The following is a 23,090-nucleotide window of genomic DNA, read 5'->3' as shown; positions in this document are numbered from 1 at the left end:
GCACACCCAGTGATTTTTCATACCGAGCGCTAAGCGGCGTTACCAATAAGAAAACCTAAACAGCCTACTTACATAGCCCCCATGCTCCCAACAAAAAATTTTTACAAATTGTTTTGGGCAGTGGCCAATAATGATTTGATAAAATTTTTCATAATTACTATTACAAAGATATCAAATGCACACACTTATTGATACAATGTTGGTCAGAAGCTAAAATTCTCTCACAGTCCATAAAGACAGTCCTGATCGTTCATCACAGTAAAATTGCAGTGTTTTTTTTTTTTTCAAAGTCTGAGCAATAAAAGAAATTGCACTTGGAAGTAGTGTATTTCTAAGCAGTCTTGAAGAAGTAGTGTTGTCCTTCCAACGAAAGACAGTGCTGACTCTTGACATGCAGACAGGTAATGGGCCACAACAGAGCAAACCCACAGCAGAGTCAGTCGAAGTTTTGAAGAATATTGGTAGGTAGGTCATCACAGAGTAGACCCCTTGTAGTCCTGGTAGAGATTACGGTATTGGTGAGCCACCAGAGGTGCAGACCCATTGCAGTCCTTGTAGAAATAATGGTACCGGTGGGTCGTCAAAGGTGTAGACCCACTGTATTCCTTGTAGAGATGGCTAGCAGCCATTTGTTTGACTGTGCAGGTGCACAATCACCATTGAAGAGTCTTGCGGATAACACAGCAAGTCCATAACCCACCACTTGTCCACTCACAAAGTTTTTGGAATTGTCCTTAGAACCAGCAATGCTGTTAACCAGTCCCTTGCTGAGTTATTAACACATGTGCAAACACTATCAGTCCCTACTTCTCACATATTGTCCATATACTATGACCAACAGAAACGTGTGCAGTAAAATGTAATTTACAAGTTACTTAATTTGATGAACTGGTGTCAATTACAATTTTATAACATAAGAATGCAATAACAAAGGTACAAAATATATCATTAAAGAACATAATAGAACAGATAACATTTGCAGTAGTACAGGCTTTACAAAAGAATCAAAATAGCAAATACATCAGTGTTACAAAAATTACGACACAAGTACATACATAAAAGATCAGAATAACTTTTGAAACATCAACTTCACACGTGAGCATTAAAACAAAATAGAATAAATAATGTCTAAACATCTTTACAAAGTAAATAACATGTTATTAATGCAGATTATATTTGAGGATAACAGTATTCCTCATCATAGTGAATGTAGCTGAATATTAGAAAATTCTACAACATAAGTCTTATCAGATGAACATATAAAGACAGGAAGAACATAAATACTTAAATCTACTGAGCTCAGATGCTTAACTAAGGGATGAGGCAATGCAGCAGCACAAAACAATTTACACAAACAGCAATGTTAAAAAATGGAAATTGGCAAAAAAAGGCAGCAATATTACAACTAATATAAGGCAATGCGCAGCAAACAAGAAAAATAAATCAGTAATAAAATTGGCTTAACCTAGTAATACAAAGTGACATTCAGTAGCACTATGAATGGCAAATAGCCGCAGCAAATGCTATAACTTATACCTAAACATGACAAAGCTCAATCAGAAAAAATGTTACACTAAAGACAACAATGCACATAAGGACAATGTCTATTCACATCTTAATGTCTATGCAATTAAAGTGGTGCACCACAAAAATTAATGCTACAACAAATTACCAAGTACTTGAAAAGAAAATTATACACTCCTGGAAATGGAAAAAAGAACACATTGACACCGGTGTGTCAGACCCACCATACTTGCTCCGGACACTGCGAGAGGGCTGTACAAGCAATGATCACACGCACGGCACAGCGGACACACCAGGAACCGCGGTGTTGGCCGTCGAATGGCGCTAGCTGCGCAGCATTTGTGCACCGCCGCCGTCAGTGTCAGCCAGTTTGCCGTGGCATACGGAGCTCCATCGCAGACTTTAACACTGGTAGCATGCCGCGACAGCGTGGACGTGAACCGTATGTGCAGTTGACGGACTTTGAGCGAGGGCGTATAGTGGGCATGCGGGAGGCCGGGTGGACGTACCGCCGAATTGCTCAACACGTGGGGCGTGAGGTCTCCACAGTACATCGATGTTGTCGCCAGTGGTCGGCGGAAGGTGCACGTGCCCGTCGACCTGGGACCGGACCGCACGGATGCACGCCAAGACCGTAGGATCCTACGCAGTCCTGTAGGGGACCGCACCGCCACTTCCCAGCAAATTAGGGACACTGTTGCTCCTGGGGTATCGGCGAGGACCATTCGCAACTGTCTCCATGAAGCTGGGCTACGGTCCCGCACACCGTTAGGCTGTCTTCCGCTCACGCCCCAACATCATGCAGCCCGCCTCCAGTGGTGTCGCGACAGACGTGAATGGAGGGACGAATGGAGACGTGTCGTCTTCAGCGATGAGAGTCGCTTCTGCCTTGGTGCCAATGATGGTAGTATGCGTGTTTGGCGCCGAGCAGGTGAGCGCCACAATCAGGACTGCGTACGACCGAGGCACACAGGGCCAACACCCGGCATCATGGTGTGGGGAGCGATCTCCTACACCGGCCGTACACCGCTGGTGATCGTCGAGGGGACACTGAATAGTGCACGGTACATCCAAACCGTCATCGAACCCATCGTTCTACCATTCCTAGACCGGCAAGGGAACTTGCTGTTCCAACAGGACAATGCACGTCCGCATGTATCCCGTGCCACCCAACGTGCTCTAGAAGGTGTAAGTCAACTACCTCGGCCAGCAAGATCTCCGGATCTGTCACCCATTGAGCATGTTTGGGACTGGATGAAGCGTCGTCTCACGCGGTCTGCACGTCCAACACGAACGCTGGTCCCACTGAGGCGCCAGGTGGAAATGGCATGGCAAGCCGTTCCACAGGACTACATCCAGCATCTCTACGATCGTCTCCATTGGAGAATAGCAGCCTGCATTGCTGCGAAAGGTGGATATACAATGTACTAGTGCCGACATTGTGCATGCTCTGTTGCCTGTGTCTATGTGCCTGTGGTTCTGTCAGTGTGATCATGTGATGTATCTGACCCCAGGAATGTGTCAATAAAGTTTCCCCTTCCTGGGACAATGAATTCACGGTGTTCTTATTTCAATTTCCAGGAGTGTATATACAGTTACTGTTATTAGTCGCTTCTTATTGCTCTTTCCATTCCAAGAGCTCCTTTTTCGCAGAATGTGGATCATAAAATAATTATTTAATAGATCTGTTGACAGAAATTGTTCACATTAGCAAATGCATTTAATTTTATAAAACCAATGCTGCAACACAGCTGGAAAACAGATATCAAATGAAATAAGCAACTATGGACAAAGCATAAAAGTAAATTCAATAGTCATGTGACATTTCATAAGTTAGTAGAATTCTCTCAACTCTCGTAGAAAGACGTTTGTTATAATCAGGTGTTAGATGTAAGTATCTTTCTCAGTAATGAGCGTGTCGTATTTGCGGTGCTTTCTACAAAGGAATGTCAATAGAGAGGATAATGGCCCTTTTTTTTCTCCACCTGTGCCTCTGAAATGCACACACTAATGGCTCTCTTTTGTCAGGTGGTTATCGCGCAGCTGGGTGCCCACGACGCATTACATGCAGGTGGTCACTTAATTGTCTTACCGAAATATTTACGACACCAGTTTCCGCTACAGTGGCAGTCTCATATAAAAAATTTCACAGGTCAAGAATTTGCGTTACAAATCTGTAATAATAAAATCATTTAAAAATAATAGTGTTCAAAAATTTTCGTCGGCATTGTAATACATTCACGCATGTACATACATTTCATAACTCTTAAAGTACGATTCTTGGTTTCCAACAACCTTTTTCACAAACCAGAGTCCCTAACCACTACTCATTATTCCTTACCTTATGACACATATGTATATTCGTCGACACTTCTTCAATATGTCATCATAACAGATACGTAGCATAACCAAATAACTCATATAGCATCAGCTTAAGCATACTTCAGCAGCATAATTCACATCGTCGTCGTAATAATAACATCATAACACCTCAGTCAACTCTCTAAATCGTCGTAGCTTCCTCCAATAATTTCAAAACCTAATAAAAATTCTCTGCTCATGTCAAAAGTGTCAACTACCTCAAACGTACTTTAAACATCTTGATCCCATACCAAATACATCATTCAAAGCTCTCATAGCATCACAGTGGTTCCGAAGAAAATATGAAGGGTTCACACAGTACAGACAAAATACAATTTCATAAGTGTGAAATTATCCAACTGTGTAATTACGTAAACATCTGTCACTGATGTAGTAAAAGTTTGTCTCTCAGTTAAATTATCAGATAGCTGTGTAATTTATGTGTTAGAGAAATATGGTACCGATGTGTAAAGTTGTATAAGTAAATATCATATTAGCTAGGGCTCCTTGTGCTTGCCAAACACATGGTACACAAAGTAAGCATGTACCCCCCTGAGGATTAATGTAATTATATGCTCAGGTGTTGCAGATTACAGCAATGAAATGAAATGTATCATGGAAAACCTTTGTATCAATGTACTTCAAATATCTTTAAGAATAAATGTTTAAGTACAAAATTAATCACTCAAATACGTGTAAGGGTAACGCTAAACTGTGCGTCTTGTTGTAAGATAATCTCTGTGGAAGTGTCGTAGTTATCGTCCTCCGAAAACTAAGTTCTGACGAAGTCAATGTACTTACCTCATGATAAACAAAAGTGAAATGCATTGCGTATAGATATCGTAGTTACTACGCTTATTGCCGTGATGAAGTAAGTACTGTACTGTAAAGTATTGTTGTGCTACAGAAAAGGCTGTCTCATTGTAGCTATACCACAAAAGTTACTAGTAAAACATGTTTTACTTTCCAGAATTATTCAGAAAAACTGCAGATATAAAACAGATACACCGCAAAAGCAACATTGTAAATTGTCACTCATTAGTAGCGTCGTGATATAATCGTGCAGCTGTCACATATACTAACCACTGTGTCATCTGGTATCTCACAGAAAGTACTTTAAATCCAGAATGTATTTGCAAGTAAACCAAAATGTTGCATTAAAATCTCATTAGCAGTACTGGTAAATGTTCTAAGTATGTGAGCCTTATAGTCGTTACGTAATCGTGCAACTAACAAGCAAGAATGTACACACGCAATAACACAGTGTCATCTGTTCACTGTAACAATGCATTCGTAATTTCTGTTTAGATAAGTTCTCTTGGTTCTTGATTGGATATTTAACTTAAATATTGGTGCATGTTAAGAGATTATAAGTCTGACAAAGCATACTAGTAATGTGAAGTGAAAAGTTATATGGCAAATACCAAGTTAAAAAGCAGATTATATTTCAATAAACGGTTTTACATGTGAAATGTGGTGTAAACCATTACTCTTCCTAGTACGCAGAGTTTCAACTTCAACGCAATTATCATGTGGTTACGTCGGTAAGGAACACTGGAATGTTGCTCAAGGTTAGCGCCTATGTTATTTTTCTCTGAGGCCGCCGGCGCACGCGGCTGCCTGCGGTGGGAGTCATTGTCTGTCTCTTTGTTGGCGCGCGCCGTTATTGGGATTAGGAGACCTAACTTCTAAAAATTCACCTTGTCGAGAAGGCCCTGCCCTGTTTGAAGCTCGCCAGTTCTGATGCAATTCAGGTCTGTCGTTACGATCATATCGTCTGTCGTCATGTCGGCAATTTCTGTAATTAATTTCTTGTCGGTCACGTGGTGGAGAATTTCTCCCTGAATTATCACTGCACGGTGGACCGTTGCCTCTGAAATTATTCTGTCTCCCGTGATAATAATTGTTTTGGTTCACATATTGTCTGTTTCTATGATTGTCTCTGTCATGTTCATTACTACGGAAATACGATCTTTCTCTGTATCTATTACTCTGCCAGTGGTTGTCATACGGGTGGTGTCTGTTTTGGTCACGATTTGTGTTGTGAGAATAGCCTTGTCGTGTCCACTTGTTATTTCTTTCATCGCGGAATTGCGACAGATATGACCTGTAATTATTGTGTTCCTGTTTCGCGTTCCGCGATTGTCAGTGTCAATTTCCATTTCTTGTAACAGTCCCTGAAAAGCTTTAATGTCGTCTTTGCATCGTCCTGCTAAAATAATCTGTCGTAAATGTTCAGGTAATTTGATTAAGCAAATGCGGATGAGTTCTGAGGGGCTGTATGGGTTTGAAAGATACTGATTCTTATGTAACATGTCTTCAAAATATTTGACAAGACTGAAAAATTCAGATTGTTCGAAATGTTTCATCATTATGATGCTATGTTTTACTCGGTCTTGTGTGGCTTGTGACCAATATGCTGAGAGGAAGGCATGGTAAAATTCTCCTTCACTGTGGCAATCGTGAATGACCGATCGCATTCTTACAGCTGGTTCATTCTCTAAGTAGCCACACATAAATTCTAATCTGTGTTCTAATGACCAGTTGGGAGGAAAACAATGAGAGAATTGATGGAGCCACGCTTGTGGATGAATGTCGTTGCCAGAATTCTTAAATGTTTTGAATTTACGTGCAGTAATGAACAGCTTATAGTCAAAATCATCGTGTCGGCGGGTAGCATATCGATCATTGTTACGTCGTGTTGGCGGTTCCATCTCAAAATTCGGTGCACCTTGCCAATTACTTTCATGATTTCCGAAATGCCCTGTGTTATTATTTTGTGGTTGTTCTGCATTGCTATGTCCCCCTTCCCATACTGGGGCGCGAGTGTCCTCTGAAATATGTAATTCTTGTATTACTTGAGCCAACTGATCTTGTACTTCCCGCATTTCTCTTTTGTACTGTGTGTTGATTTGATTTTGATTCTGTTTGAATTTCCTAATTTGTTCATACTCTTCAGTGTCAGTGAAGGCTACAGGTTTTGTGTCATTCAGATCATCATCTACCTTCGTAGATAAGTTAGTGAACTGATCTGAAAGTTCGGCTACTTTATCCGACAGTGAAATTATTTCCTCTGTGTGTCTTTCTGAACCAATTTTCAGAGTATCTACTGTGTCCTTTAAGTTCGCTTGAGTTTTTGCAAGTTGCGTAACCGAATCGGTAGATGCAACTGAGTCAATTTTAGCTTGCAAGGTCTCATGATTTTCATGAACAATAGTTTGCAGTTCTTTTATGGCTGCTTCGTGATTCTGTAATGCATTTTCATGCCGCGAAAAAATAGGTTGGAAATGCTCACAAATTTGTGTTTTTACGTCATTACAGACTTTTTGACATTTCGATTCGATGTTATGTAACTCATTAGTTAAATCTTCACGTGTTTGTTCAAGTGTGGTGTCTAACTTTTGAAGCTTTTGCTGTGTTTGTCTCTGATTTTGTTCCATTGCGTCTAACTTTTGAAGATTATGTTCCATTGTGTCTAACTTTTGAAGATTCTGTCCCATTTGTTTCTGATTTTGTTCAAGCGTTGTGTCTAACTTTTGAAGATTTTGTTCCATTGTGTCTAACTTTTGAAGATTTTGTTCCATTGTGTCTAACTTTTGAAGCTTTTGTCCCATTTGTTGCATTAATTGTAATAACAATGCACTGGTGTCTGAAACATGTTCCTTAGTCCTATTCGGCAATGCATTTGCACCGGCAATATTCGCAGTTTGAAAAACAGAAAATGTGTCTTGACTTATTTGAGAAAACGGTGAGGACGCAAAACCTGAATGTACAGTATTTGCAATATTGTGTCCTGTCATTTCGGAATCCTGAGGCGAACTGTTGCCGACCGATCAATCGATATCGCTTTCCTGTTCACTAATTGTTTCACTGCCTACACCATTATTTGCAACCCGCTCCATTTCCCTATGCACAATTACCAAATTACTACTTTGAACATTAGTTAATTCATTACATGGTGGCGCTAACACACTGCTTTCGTCTTCACTGTCATTTCTCAGTTTACTTTGGAGCCTAGTATTACGTTTTTCACACGCCATTATTGTCACAATATTTCACACGACAACACAAAAAAGTACAATTTGAAAAGCAAAAATAAAAGAACACATTAACATATCACTGAAAATAATATCTAGTTAATTGCAAGCGGAGCTGCGAAATACTTTGTGCAAAAGTACATGCATGCCACAACTGTTTTACTGTACAACAATGAAAGACTGCAACTACAAAGGAAATTCTCTCTATGATAAGGCGCTAGCAATAAACAAAGGCTACACTAACTACACAAACTACAAGAAAAAATCAGAAGATTCCAGTGAGGTATCCTTGGCTAAGGGTCGACATATGAAACATCCCCTTAGAAAAATTTATACAAGACTGTGCTTAAACTGACACACAATATTTTTAGCGCAACGCAATCTGACTTTCAAAAATTCCTACGAAAGAATGGCCCTGACTAACAATAACCTATACGTTTCACAAATCACTTACCTCACAAAAATCTTCGTTACTCAAGCTACTGCAATACAGCGAGCGCTACTACTGCCAGCTAAATAAAAGATTCAAACTACTGAAGGCACTAACTACTGATAGGCATAGTTAGCAAATGAAACCTTTTAATAGAGAACAAACAATGTATTTACCTCACTAGTCATTATATATATATATATATATATATATATATATATATATATATATATATATATATATAAAATGACTAGTGAGGTATATATATATATATATATATATATATATATATCAGTTCATGACACCAATTCTTACAAATTTCAAAACTCCGCCATCTCTCTCCCCACGTCCACCACTGCTGGCGGCTCACCTCCAACTGCGCAACGCTACGCGCTGTTAGCATCCAGCTGCCGCTGCCCAACACTACAATGGCAGACAACAATGCAAACTAAACACAGACTGCGCACAGCACACCCAGTGATTTTTCATACCGAGCGCTAAGCGGCGTTACCAATAAGAAAACCTAAACAGCCTACTTACAAGATTACTAATTAACATAGTCCATAAGTAGATAGAAGTGGTCGAAAACGATTGAAGGGTAGCGGTTGTAAGGGCAGAGGAAGAAAAAGTGCCAAGGCAAGAGCCAAGGGAAAAACCTCTGCGACAGTAGGACGGGTAGTAAGGGCAGGAGCGGCTTGCTATCTGCGACAGTGCATGCAAGGTGTGGTTGTGTTAGTTCGAGGTATCGTGCATCGTTACCTTTGTCGTTGTTGGAGCTTGTTGCGGCGCTTGCTGCAGTTGCTGCGTCCCTGCAACAGTTCAAGGTCGTTGTAGATTAGTGGGCGATAGGTCATAGATCCGCTCACAGACGGTGTAGGGGGTGTGTGTGGCTGGTTTGCGTGCTGTGTACGGTACGGTTTCCCTGCGGTTGCCTGTTTTTAGGCTGGTCGCACATCTGGGTTTCCAGTAATAACTGTGTTGCAGGGGCTCGCCAGTACTGTCGTGTTAGCGTTCTATGGACCATAGATGTTTAGTTCCTAGCCAGTAACGTCTTTGGTCTGTTTTGCTTCCATCTATGGTTGTGGTCGTAGTTACCCAGAGAAAGGATTAACGGGTTGCGCGAGTGTTTCGTGTTATTGTACAGTCGTGTGGAGAGTTTTTGGAATACCTGCAAGATAGTGTTTAGCCGGTATTCCCGGTGAAGGTCCGCGATGCGTGTGTAGCGCGGAGCGTTGCTTATGATTTTGAGTACTTTGTTCTGCATGAGCTGCAGACGGCGCAGGCGAGTTGGCGCAGCGTATCCCCAGACAGGGGCTGCGTACGTCATCAGGGGTCTAATAAGGAGTCATGTACATGGACCTAGACATCCTCCTGTTCAGTGTGCTACGCCTGTTAAGCATAGGGTAGAGTTGTTTGAGCCTTGCGTTAGCTTTGTTGGTCACGTGTTGAATGTGGTCCCCCCAGAGTAGTTTCCTGTCCAGCCAGACACCGAGGTATTTGACCTTCTCGCGGAAACGTATTGGGTATGTGTGTAGTGTTATTGGGTTGCAGTGCTGATGTTTGCGCAGTTGCTTCGGTCTTCTAGTGAACAGAACGGCTTCGCACTTGTCGACGTTTACTCTAACACGCCATTTCACCAGCCAAGGCTCCGCCGTTCTGAGAGCAGTCTGTAGTCGTGAGTTAATGTTAGACGGCTTCCAATCTTGCGCGAGGATGGCAGTGTCATCCGCGTAGATTGCTACCGTCGTGTTATGTGTAGCTGGGAGGTCGTTAATGTAGAGGCTAAACAGTAAGGGCCCTAGGATACTTCCTTGGGGTACTCCTGCCTGTATACCATGTCGTGTCGATTGTTTGCCCTGCACGTCGGTGTTGAAACTCCTGTCCGTGAGATACGAGTGTATGAGACGTACGAGCCCGTCGGGGAACCCTGCGTCGTTTAGTTTGCGTATGAGGCCGTTGTGCCATAGACGATCGAAAGCCTTCTCGATGTCCAGGAACACCGCACCAGTTGCTTTGTTCATGTTGTATCCGTGTGTGATGTATTCGACGACGCGGAGGAGTTGTTGTGTTGTCGAGTGGTGGTTCCTGAAACCGAATTGCTCCGGTCTCAGGGTGTCGTTTTTGGTGCAGTGCCTGGTGAGTCGTTTTAGTATTACCTTCTCAACGATCTTGCTGAGCGCTCTCAGCAGACTGATGGGTCGGTAATTTTGTGGGAGGGAGTGGTCTTTCCCCGGCTTCCTGAACATCAGGACCTTGGCCGTCTTCCAAAAGGCGGGGAAGCGTTGGTGCTTGAGCATGGCATTCGTGATGTGTGTTAGGTAGTCTACAGCTTTGTCCGTGAACTCCTGGAGGACACGGTTTTCAATGCTATCGTGACCAGGGCCTTCCTAGCGGTGGTATGTATGATGGCCGATTTGACGTCTGCTGTACTAGCTTGTCGGATGTTGTTGCGCGCTGGTTGGGCCAAGATGCGTGTGACCTCCTGGTCCGTAGCAAGTGTGAACGCTGGGTCTGAGGGATCCAGGCTCGGTGTGAATGACGCTGCGAGTGTGAGGGCCATCAGTTCCGCTTTTGCTTCCGCAGAATATGCTGGTCCGTCGAGCCCTTGTAACGTGGGGGTGTACAGTTTCTCCCTGGTGAAGTGTCGGGCCAGCTGCCACACGCTAGGTCGCGTGGTGTCCAGCCCTTCGAGTTTCTGGTCCCACTGTTGTGTCTTGAATGTTTGTATTTTTTTCCCGGATTGTACCCTGGAGCCTGTTAATGTGCTGTTTGAAGTGCTGGCGCCTGGTACGCTGCCAATGTCTCCTGAGGCGGTTCCTCATTGAGATTAGGCCCAGGATTTCCTGGGGCAGGGCTGCACTGTGTTGTTGTGGCGTGCGGATTGGTATGGTGTCGGCTATTGCGTCCTGGACGGCGCCGGTGAGGGTTTCAACTGCCTCTTCAATTTGGGCTGTCTCGTTAGTCGCGCGGGTGAGTGGGATGCGACTGTCAAGCGTTTCCTTGAACTGGGCCCAATTCGCGCGCCTGTAGTCTAACATCCTGCGTTGTTCCATGTGCTGCAGTGTTTCTTCAATGTACAGTATAATGGGTTGGTGATTTAAGGGCAGATCGTTTTCAACGGCAACGTTGAGGGTCGTTGTTATGCCGTTGATGAGGGCCATGTCTAATACGTCTGGCCTGTGTCCCTTCCGGTAGGGAATGTGTGTCGGTTCGGTCGGCGCTAGTGTGATGTAATTTCGTCCTAGTGCGTGTTCGTATAGTTTCTTGCCGATGGAGTTTCGTATTCGTGAGTTCCAGTCCGGGAGTTTTGCGTTAAGACCTCCAGCGGCTATTACGCGAGGTTATATGTTGAGTATTGTGCTGATGTTGCATGTTATAATGTTTTTAGGGCTGTTGTATACTGACAACAGTGTAGTGTAGGCTCCGTTGAACTTGACCCTGACGGCGGTTTCCTCTAGTTTTTCAAGTTCAGGGAGTACTATGTTTGTGTGTTCTATGTCTTTGTGTATGATGATGGCTGTTCCGCCGTGACCAGAGCCGTCCGGTCGGTCGGTGCAATAGACGCAGTAGCCGGTGAAGTTTAGTTGATTGAGCGGTTTGAGCTTAGTTTCGCTCAATAGTGCGATAAGGATACCCTTACGCTCTATGAGCGGGGCAAATTCCGCCCTGTTGTTGTTGATCCCGTCTGCACTCCAGAACAGGATCCGTGTTAGTGTTCGGTTGTTTGCGTTGGGGGCGGGGTGTGGCGTGTTATCCACGTATGGGTGTAAACAGTGTGGTGAAAGCTGTTTTTATGGCGGCCCAGTACTGCCCAGGTTGAGCAGTCAAGAGCTGTGTGAAGAGTGTGGCGACGGCCACCATGATCTTGTTAAAGATCTGAGCGGTCGTGTGTCTGTAAATGAGTGTGTGTATGAGCGCTTGCCAACTCCCAACTTGGTGCTCAGCTTAGCCAGCCCTGCTCCTGCAGGTAGCCAACATGTACGTGTGACGTCACAGGGACGGTAGTAAGGACGGTACGGCACTAATCTTATATATCGTTGACAAGAAGCCCATTACCTATACTACGTTTGTAGCATTAAAGCAAGGCTCGATATCACGTTATAGACAACTATTTCGCTGTCGTGTTTGTTAGCCTGAGACTCTGACGATTAGATTAGTTTAGAAATGATCAGTGGACTGTAGAATCAAATTTGTTCATCTGACATACTACCTGACAAATCACGCAAAAAAAAAAGGAAGTCGAAATCTTCTTGTTTTGAAGCTATTGCAATGACACCTTAGATCAGTTAAGGATGACGTTACACAGTACATAATTGTTCTTATCTTTTGTGTTTTTATGGCCATAATGAAGGATTATAATATCCACTAGCGTGCAAACGACTATCGAAAGTTACGAGTGTCCGTAGCGCGTTGAGTGTACCGTCCTGTATTTTACGTTCAAACGTGAAAGATGGGGAGTTCTGCCTGGTGAATTACCCGACTCCACATCGTTGACATCTACCTGCGCCACGTCGACGACGCAGGGCTAACCAGAGTCTGATCGGCGAGGACGTCCGCCCACGGACGACGAGGTGGCGCCACACAGTCGCCCGGGCTGAGTCACGCGTTGGCGCCACCAACAAGTTGTGGCGGGGGGGAGGGGTGGCGAGACCGCCCCACCTCCCTGTCCGGCACTTGTTATCTGGGGCCAGCTTGAGCGCTCGCGTTTCACGGCAAGAGCCGTGGGAATGACCTCTGGAGGTGTTTTGTCTGATTATGATATAGGCTTCCAAACTGACACGGCTATCAACGCCTAATACCTCAGAATCTCCGTTCGGCACTTCACAGGAAGAAGCTTGTCTTTTGCTGCACTAACGCTGAGAGCGGGCGATTACATGTATATCACATGATGTTTGTCTTCGCGCTTCGCAGTGAGATGTGAAGTGGTGACTTGACGTATTTCCGAATTAAAATGAGACTTCTATCGCTCAATATTTCTTGCCTAATAATGAGTATTGTGCAGGAGTGTAGGCCGTCTGAGATCAGTACTGACAGTTTGCACAATATGTTGATGCAGACCGCAGAGATTTTTACATATTAACACTCCTTCAATGTATTGTATTATGAAAAGGTTATTGAGCAATTGACCAGTACACGTCAGTTCCTGGTGTGACGGAGAGAATTTGATTCACTGAGGGCGATAAGGTCCCGAAGAAGAGACAGTTTTGAGAAAAATATATGTTTCTAAACTCATAGATAAAACACCAATCTCAGGGTTCTGGACTGCACTTTAACCAAGTCTCGCAATGCCATACTTCCTATGACAAAATAATTTCGTTACATTCTGTTCGGAAATATTAATTATTATTTAACATTAACATTATATCTATTATTAATGTTAATTCACAAAATTTCAGTATGTAAGCTACTGACAATAGCGTCTTTCGACTGTTGTTAAGTTTGTAATTAATGGGACACCAGAAGCGGAAAATAAAGAACAGATACTAAATGCACCAAATGCACAATTACGATCTACTGTGGAAATTCATAGTCCTCGTTATCATCACTTTCATTAAGAGCATTTTGTGGCTTGAGGTGAAGCTAAATCTGCTGATACACCTCCGGTTATGAAATATTACTATTAGGTATATGATCTTAACATGAAATTATGTCATCATTCGTTGATAAAAATTCAGCCGCGCAGAGCAACGAAATTATCCTTTGTGCTTTGGGACCATAGGGGAATGAATATCCGAGAAACTGGTGAGACAGCTTTTCGTGCATGTTCTCATATATAGTGTGAGGATGATACAGATAAAGCTAGTTCGCCATAAGATCAGCATGTCAGGAGCACGCTTACGTGAGACAATCTCAGAATCGATGACGGTGTGCTTTAGGCTCCGAACAAATTCTCCTAGAGAACTGAAAAAGTAAATGAACAAAGAACAGAAAATGGGATGAAATGTATATGAAAGCACCATGTGGCACCATGAAGAATTGACGTCCCTGACTGATAAAAAAGCACCAGATACCTCGTTCAAAATAGCAGAGGAAGCTGACGATCATGTCGTCATGACAACAATCAGAAATGTTCGTTTCAATTGTAGCAGAACTGCTATGTTCTACAAGGTATCACAACAATTTTGGCTTTTAATTTTCGATCCAGTCGTTTCCCTACTAGGGACCCTTACCTCAAATACATCTACCCTTCCCTCTCAATCTCGAAACTTTGTAACTTCATCATGGCATTACCCTCTCCTCTATAGTAATGGAGATGTGGGTGTGTTGGAGGATTGGAGTGCTGGGGGAGGGAGGGGAGATTAGACGGTTGTCATTGCAGCGAGCTATATTCGGCGTTAGATCTGGTTGCCGGCAGTGTATCTTCGTGCTGACATGCTGTGATGGTCTCTTGTTGTCGGCAAGTTTGAGGCTATTTTGGCTGCCATATATCTTGTTCAGTGAATTTAGCAATTTGGAAATTCTTTTACAACAATGAAGCGCGATCGGTGGTAATGAAACGGCGCAATCTATTCAGATAACTTTACTGCTGGCCTGCAGCACTGCTGTAAGAGGCACATGTCTGACGTAAGAATGAACGGGAGTTTAAGCTACTATATTTCAGTGGGAGCTACATTACTGGTAGCTTCTCAAATCAAGAACTTCATATACATACGTTTCTAGTGGAGCATATCGACCACAGAAACCCCTCACGGTAAATTTTTTGTGCTATGGATGTACAGCCTTCCCTTAGACAGCGAAGAAGAGCCGACGAATCCTTGTAGTACTGGACATTTTGGGAAACTCCCTGGGTAAGCAGTAACGTCAGGTTTGCTACGTCGCTGGGACTCATGAGCAGTATTAACAGCAAGAAAGCCTAGACACCATCTCTTCATGTTACCTATGTTATTAGCATGATGTGAACCTCATATGCTGCAATCAGAGCTTCCAAAAGGAATGGGAAGGCAGCGGGTGGGGGGGGGGGGGGGGAGGGGGGGGGGAACTACACACAGTCGTAGTGAATAACACCCCACATGGATTGTTTGTCTGTTCACCTAATCTCAGCAATGATTTCTGTAGGAAAGGTTGCGGACAGAGACGTTGAAGGGGCGGCACAATAGGCCACCGTTCATGTTAGGGAGACAGTTGTACCAACTGTCATTCGAAGGCGACTTGTACCTCCGTCATTCAAAATGCTGGTCGTTATCTTGCTGAAACTTGGTCTGTGGTAATATAGAAAGAGGGGCTCAGTGGGTATGCCTTTCCTGCTGTACAACTTGTGCTTCAGAGTGCTTGCAATATCACCGCGTAGCATCCGAAATCAAGCACCAGTTACGAGAACAGGGTCGCCAACAAGACCCAACACTTCTCACTCAAAACACACGCGAAAATAAAAAAGAATATTGTAAGAGGTCCATGATTAAAGAATTTGTTGCTAGCGCAGTCGAGCAGATGTAATTTCGATGGATTGCTCACGCGTTGCCTGCGACATGTAAACTATAAGAGAATCTGAGACCAAAGAGCAGTATCGACTTCAGTAGGAACTGTGTAGCAGTAGGAGTAAGTTGTTGCTAGCGAGCAGTCTGGTCTGGTGCATCGTGTTGGCTGGGCCGGTCGTGTGCAGCGATGGCGGAGCCTGAGCGTTGTAGGATAAGGTAAAAGCAGCCTCGCGCATATGTAGTATTGTTACATCAAGTCCCATGTAAATGTTTTAAAAAGTCTGTTAATAATAATCTTTCTCATAAAAAGTAACTTTTGACATTCATCTCAATTTAAAGAATTCACTAATTTCTCCAATCCTTGGCCATCCCGATTATTGAAAAGAAAAATCAGTTCTTTCCCTTTATATAAGACAGATCTATCGGCCAGTATTGCACTTAGCTGCGCCAGGAAAATTTCTTATAGGAGCAGATATATACGCGTTATCCGGCGATCTAATTAAGGTAAGATTTTTCAGTTTATTCAGAATGATGTATCAGGGCCATGACGCAGCATTGCTGACGTCCAAAATTTACCGGGTTAAATTGACTGTCAATTATTGAAAGGTTATAAGTGACCCACATTTTTTTATTGAGAGATTAGTCACATTTTATTATTGATAGGTTACGCAATTTATTTTTGGGAGGTTACACTAAATGAGAATATTATTCATATTATTTTATTTTGTGGGGAGGTTACAATATAAAATACTTGTTTCATTATAGCATTACGCATATAGTAAAATTGTATGAAAATACAATATTGTAGCAAAGCGGAATAGTCCATGAATAAATAAATCCCAGATCCTTGCAGACTACACACATACTGTATGATAAGAAATGGCAGCAGACTGGAATCGAACTGGTGCCGCGTAAGTCACCAAATAGTGAGTACAGCCGCTACAAAATAATTAAAAACGCTCGAAAGAGTACATTTTCCACTCGGCACGTTAACGACGGTGTTAGACCAAGGAGTATATAGACTTAGTGGTACGTAGTACGTAACAGTAACAGCTTCACCCAGTAAAATCGGAAATACACACGCTGTAGGGGAAAATCACTAAATATGATTAACAGATGTGAGATGTAAGTAGATAGCGTAATAAAATAGAGGTGATATTACATAATAAAAAGTGAGATACGGTACAAATATAGCATTATCACCAACTGGTTTAGGAACTAGGTACGTAGCGAATTGATTTCCTCAGACTTGTTTTCAGCGCCTCTCCTAACTCGTCAGATTCGGTCTGATCCAATAAGCCATCTGACAGAGACCGGAAAACGGATGGAAACGCCTGCAGCAATGGGGTCTTTGCCATTATGGGTTGCCGCGCAACTCCACAGTGTTCGCCGTCGTTTGTGAAACACCTTGCATAGATCGTGATGTTTAGTGACCAGAGAGAATGTGAGGGAAGACAATCCGAAATATCAGATAACGAAAATTCACGGTGTTTGTGAAGTAATTTCTTAACATCCCAAAATTTAATAACTTTACCTAACATCTGTTAATTTAGTCTAATCACACTTTCATTTCACAGAGGCGATTACGACTAGTACACTATATAAGCAAATTCTTGTCGTTTCTTGATTATGTAATTAGTCGATGTGGGCCTGGATGAAAAACTTCAGTATCAGCCAGTCAGGGAGTAACTATATGAGAGGTACCGTGGATGTTGTAGATGAGCGGTTGGGAAATTGATGGGGTGGTTGTTGGCGTGTAACATTCCACGGATAGTGATGTCTTTATTTTTCACTATTAGAACCTCGTTCACGGCCGAGTGTTTTTTCGTCTTTATTTCCACATCTCGCTGAGAGGTGACTCGTCGTAGCGCCACTAAGATTCTAGGTGTACTGACCCAAGCATACGTTGACCTCGACTGGAATAGCCTCTCTTGCACAACACCAAGAAAATGAAACACCCAACCGCTAGCTTAATATTGCTCTTGACGAAGATTTAATAGCGAGGGGTTTAACGTCCTGAAATATTAAGTTGCCATCAGTGCCTAAGTTTCACAAGTTGAACCTGTATATGAAACTAAGATTTAAACCTGGTTTTGTGCTGTTCCTGTTGAAAGGCCAAAAGACGATGATTTTGTCTTATCATATCATTCACTGCAAAGTAATAGTAGATCCGCTCTGCGATCATTAAACGTTTGAATTAGCCACGGGTCATTCTGACGCATTTCTAACCGTCGTTTGGAAGTTGTAGGCATGTACTAATAAACTCGCTCTACTTATTATTCAGAGATTTAACTCTTCTGATGTTCTTTGGGGAGTTTATAATGCTAAAATAGGTTGAAGTTCGTAGCGTACAGCAAGTTTAGTCAGTCTGCTGGTATTAGTAGCGTTACGGACTGTCCTGATCTAGAAACTCCTTGTAAAGTAAAGAACAAATGTTTCAAGGTGCTAATTCTTTTTGTATTGGGGTAATGGTGTCAGGTTTGTAACTTAAGAAGGATTGTAAAGATCAAAGTGAAGTGAAATTTGTATCATTTATGGTAAAAAAAAAAACAAAAATAATGTGTACATGACATTTGGTAAAAGGAAAGGAAAGGTCACTTTCTGCATAAAGGTTTTTTTTTTTTTTTAACACCATACGTCTGCGTTGGCGTTTTTCTATCCCAATAGGGACCATAGTCGGGGCTACGCAGATCCCTTGAACCTTGCATTTCTACATCCAAATGATGCAAGAATTGTTACCTATTACGTTTTAAGGACACTAAATTAATGTTTCTTCTGCTCGTATAGTTCTTGAGGAATTGTGCTATTATAAACCGAACTGTAATGCTTTAATTAGACAGTTTAGGCACGCATACAGAGAGTATGTACTTATGACGAACCGGGTAAGATGTGGCAATAGGTCGCCTCATAATCTACTTGAAAGTGATATAAACTGGGAGATAAGTTTCACCATAGAAGTAGAAGGCGAGTGGACACTGATCGTGTATTTATTTGCCACCTCATGCATCGACCTGCATCACTCAACGATACAGCGAACTTAATAAACCGAAGTCTGCAATGACTTAATATAGTCATTATTGAATCCCCAACAGTAGACATTGATCTAGCGACCAATCATATTGTGCACCTATCCTAAAGCACATCTTACTGAATATTTTATCACCGACGGCTACTTGCGAAACGTCGACTTCCTCGGCTGCTCTATCATGACATGTGCAAGTTTGGAATCCTCTAAAAGTTCCCTCGCTGTTGTATAAGGTGAAGTTGTATTGGTCAATGCCCAACCTTGTTCTACGGCGGTCGTTTAAACTTCGAAAACAGTGGGTGCTGATAAGCAAGGAATTCGCAACCTTCGATCGTTCGAGAGCAGGGAAGGTATGGGTCCCATTACGCCTCTAACTTCCTTGTCTCGGTGTCGCATGGAAGTGGTTGCCTTGTCCGCCAAATACCACGCCTCTGGCGTCTGAAAACTGTACGCTTTTTCATACAGCAATATGGACTCTTTTCCCTGTACTGCAATCAGCAGATGATTTGGACACTTGCGACCATTGCCCCTAATAGATTACTGTCATATTTCTTTACTCATCCTCTCCACACCACCTTGTCGACTGCTCACTCCTCTTTAATTGAACCAATTAATTGAGTTAATAGGCGCCCCCTCTCAGTGTTTCAGCCTGCTTACGGCCCCTCGCTCTGAAACTCAGAAAGGGGAAAACTACAGTAACTCTTGTCAGATTAATCGAACAATGCAAAGTCTTGAGAACATGCTCCTTAGCCGATGTGACCAATGCAGGACAGTGCGGCGTCTGTCTCCTCGGTGTCAGTTCGCTTGACTGCAGATAATGTGGGGTGATGGACCGGTAAGTGTAGTGTAGCAAATGAAGTACAGTTAGTCAGTTAGTGCCACAAGTTAAGAGGGGAGGGGGAGGGCGTGACTGTTGTCGCCTGCCGCATCGGTGTTATTTGAGAGGAGTACACTACATATCCATACCGAGTTTCGCCGTCTCCTTTTTCTACACCTAAATGTACACTCTAGAAACCATTGTGAAGAGCATGGAAGAGGGTATTTCCCATTGTGCCAACAATTGATCTTTTTCCCCTTGATTCACGAGGAGAACGACTGCTTAAATGTCTCTGTGCTCAAAATAATTAAGTTTACCTTGTCTGCGCAGTCCCTATGCAAGCGAAACGCTGGAGGTTGTGTTACATTGTTAAAGTTTTGTGTTACTCCTGCTTCTTCCAATATTTTGTAAGCAAGCTTCAGAGGTATAGTTGATGTCTACTAGTATATTGAAGCGGATGTGAATTTACGTGTTTTATAATGCCGTGCTGCTCTCCTGTGAGTAGGAGAAATTGTGTCCGCTTGTGCTGCTATTCTTTCTTTCCATACGATATCAGCTGTTAATCTTGTTTCGTATGGGCCTCACACACTTGAGCAATGTTCTCGGATATATAACTCTACTCGTTACACGTGTGCACATGGCTACAATACTAACACACTGTAAATGAAAGGCGGTAATGTGCGCAGTGGAATAAATCCTTCCTAATTAAGTAAAGATCTGTCAACCGACAATTCTATTTGACTCTTCCTTTACCTACCTTAAGCTCAGTTTATATTTTTAGTAAAAAGTAACACTGCGTAGCCACTGACACGAGAATTCCGACTTCTACAGTCACTGGATAGTTGATGGAGGATTAGGTGAGCAATATTGGGGATATGAACTTGGTAAATATGTTTTCAGTTCTTTTTTAGTCACATGATCGCAGCATCTATCTATTCCTGTCCTATATTAAACTGACATCTGTGTTTCGACTTCACCTAAGATCCTCGAAAGCCTGCTTTACATTCATAATCTTTATCCACCCAACAATTTGTCTCCTTTGCCTCATTTGATGTGCAGCTTAACCTGACTTTTACCGGGTAAAGTTTTTACATACTCCTTTGCTTGCTCATTTATTCTATAACCACTTCATTCCCAACGCTGTCCATGCGGTTATTATACGCTACGTATGCTCACTACAGTTTTCCTCCCATTGTTATTTATAACGACACATCAACCATGTGATGAGGCATCACGAGATATAAGCTCCTACAGTCAACTTCAGAAGATAGACCACTTCGCTAACATGGGTGTGAATGAAGGGGAGTCCCATGGTTAAGAAATTTCAAATGTTGGCTTCAACACTTATTTAAAGACACTTTCCCAATGGTGCCCGTCACGAAGTGCGGTAATTGGCATGTCCACCACAGGGATACTGGATCGGCTTAGCAGTTTAAGAATAAGACGCCACCGGCTTCCATTGCAAATGATTCTTGGAAGCTTGCGAGATTTCTCTTAAACGTGCCCCTTTTATTGTTACGACTTTTCATTGATTTGTTTTCTCGCTTATTCTCTACACTGTGTAATCTACATTTCCTTGCTGACTACTACACAGAAATGCAATCTAAGGCAAAAGTAACAACACATCACGAGGGAGTTAACCGAGTGGAACGGAAATCGGTAGAATTAGTGAACACGTGCAGACAACAACTGATCAGAACTTCAGAAAAAAAATGGATGGTTATTGAAATGAAAGGGCTCCACAAATTGAGCAAGTCAATAATTAGTTGGTCCACCACTGGCCAATATACAAGCTCGGCTTGGCACTGATTGACAATTGCTAGATGTCCTCCTGAAATATATCGTACAAAATTCTGTCGCCCTGGTGCGTTAGGAAGTCAAAATTTCGAGCTGATTAGTGACGCCTGCGTATAATGCTCCAAAAGTTGTCTACTGGGAAGAAATACGGCGACCTTGCTGACCTAGGTAGCACGAAGACAAGAAGTCGAAACTCAAAGGGGTCCTTCTATGAAATGAAAATTGAAATGGCACCCCAGCCCAACACATCTGGTTGTCGGGCCGTATGGCAGGCAACATGTTGCTATCCCACCGCTGCCTGGGACGTCTGGTGACTCGCCTTCGCTGGACATCGGGGTTAGTTCGAAGCAGGACTTGTCAGTTAAGAGAACTATACTCCAGTCAATGGGATTCAAGGGAGAAGAAGTGTCTGGAAGCTCCACGGACAGCAGTCGAGTACCAACCTGACTTTCGCCCGACATACGGACCGACGACCAACAACTGCGGAGTCAACACTTTTCACAGCAGGACCGCTTTGTTTGTCATCCGCGGTACCTTACAGCACAGCAGTACTTCTCTGATAATTTACGCCCTGTTTTGTTATCCTTCATGGCAAGCCATCCTGGGCTTACATTTAACGATAATAATGGCCGCCCGCTCAATGATAGCTTCTAGCGTTGTCTTCGTGTCTGCCAAACCGTATCTTGGCTAGCAAAGTTACCGGATGAGAACGTTCAGAGTATTATTGCCAGGGCCCCCAAACCAGCTCGGGATTTTGATAGTGTAAGCAGCTTGTGTAGTGCCAACAGTAAAACTCGGAGGCGGTGGTGTTACGGTGCGGTAGTGTTTTTCATGGAGGGGGCTTGCACCCTTCGTTGTTTTGCATGGCACTATCACAGCACATGCTACATTAATGTTTTAAGCACCTTCTTGCTTCCCACTGTTGAAGATCAATTCGAGGATGGCGATTGCATCTTTCAACACGATAGAGCACCTGTTCATAAGGTGGCCTGTGGTGCAGTGGTTACACGACAATAACATCCCTGTAATTGACTGGCCTGCCCAGAGTCCTGACCTGAATCCTATAGAACACTTTTGGGATGTTTTGGAACGCTGACTTCGTACCAGGTTTCATCGACCGACATCGATACCTCTCTTCAGTGCAGCAGTTCGTGTAGAATGGAGTGCCATTCACCAAGAAACCTGATTGAACGTATGCCTGCGAGAGTGGAAGCTGTCATAAAGGTTAAGGGTGGGCCAACACCATATTGAATTCCAGCATTAACGATGGAGGGCGCCACGAACTTATAAGTCATTTTCAGCCAAGTGTCCGGATACTATTGATCACATAGTGTATGTTACCTCAAAATGTTCAGATTTCAATGCTTTTGCCACCTGTCGGTTCTTGTCGAGCTGTATTTCTTTTACAGGCATGCAATTTAGTCGGATGACAGTTGTTAAACGCGATAACATTGTCCATCTTCATCCGCCATTTTTGTTCAGTGGAAGTGAACTGATAAATTCGTTAGAGTATTTCAACGCAGCAGTTCTTTGGGAACAGTCAAGGAATTTATCAGAACAGCTTTGTACAGTATTTTGAATCGATTTTAAAAGTGAAGAAAATGGATGAGAAGTTTTCTTGTTTTTAATTAAACGATTCAGCGTAATCCTGGAAATGATTTCGAGTGGCAACAGCATTGATATT

At 42.9% G+C, this 23,090-nt stretch overlaps 1 long non-coding RNA gene across 1 annotated transcript in view; it reads right to left on the bottom strand.

Moving 5' to 3' along the window:
- Window positions 1-9,163, bottom strand: part of LOC126308845 (uncharacterized) — a 37,838-nt gene extending 28,675 nt beyond the window's left edge. The window contains exon 1 of the long non-coding RNA XR_007554346.1: window positions 9,112-9,163. This is a non-coding gene — a long non-coding RNA (uncharacterized LOC126308845). The remainder of the gene's footprint in view (window positions 1-9,111) is intronic.
- Window positions 9,164-23,090: the final 13,927 nt, after the last annotated feature.

This window comes from Schistocerca gregaria, chromosome 1, assembly GCF_023897955.1.
Source record: "Schistocerca gregaria isolate iqSchGreg1 chromosome 1, iqSchGreg1.2, whole genome shotgun sequence".
NCBI classification, from domain to species: Eukaryota; Metazoa; Arthropoda; class Insecta; order Orthoptera; family Acrididae; genus Schistocerca; species Schistocerca gregaria.
This window is presented reverse-complemented; position numbering and strand designations above follow the sequence as displayed.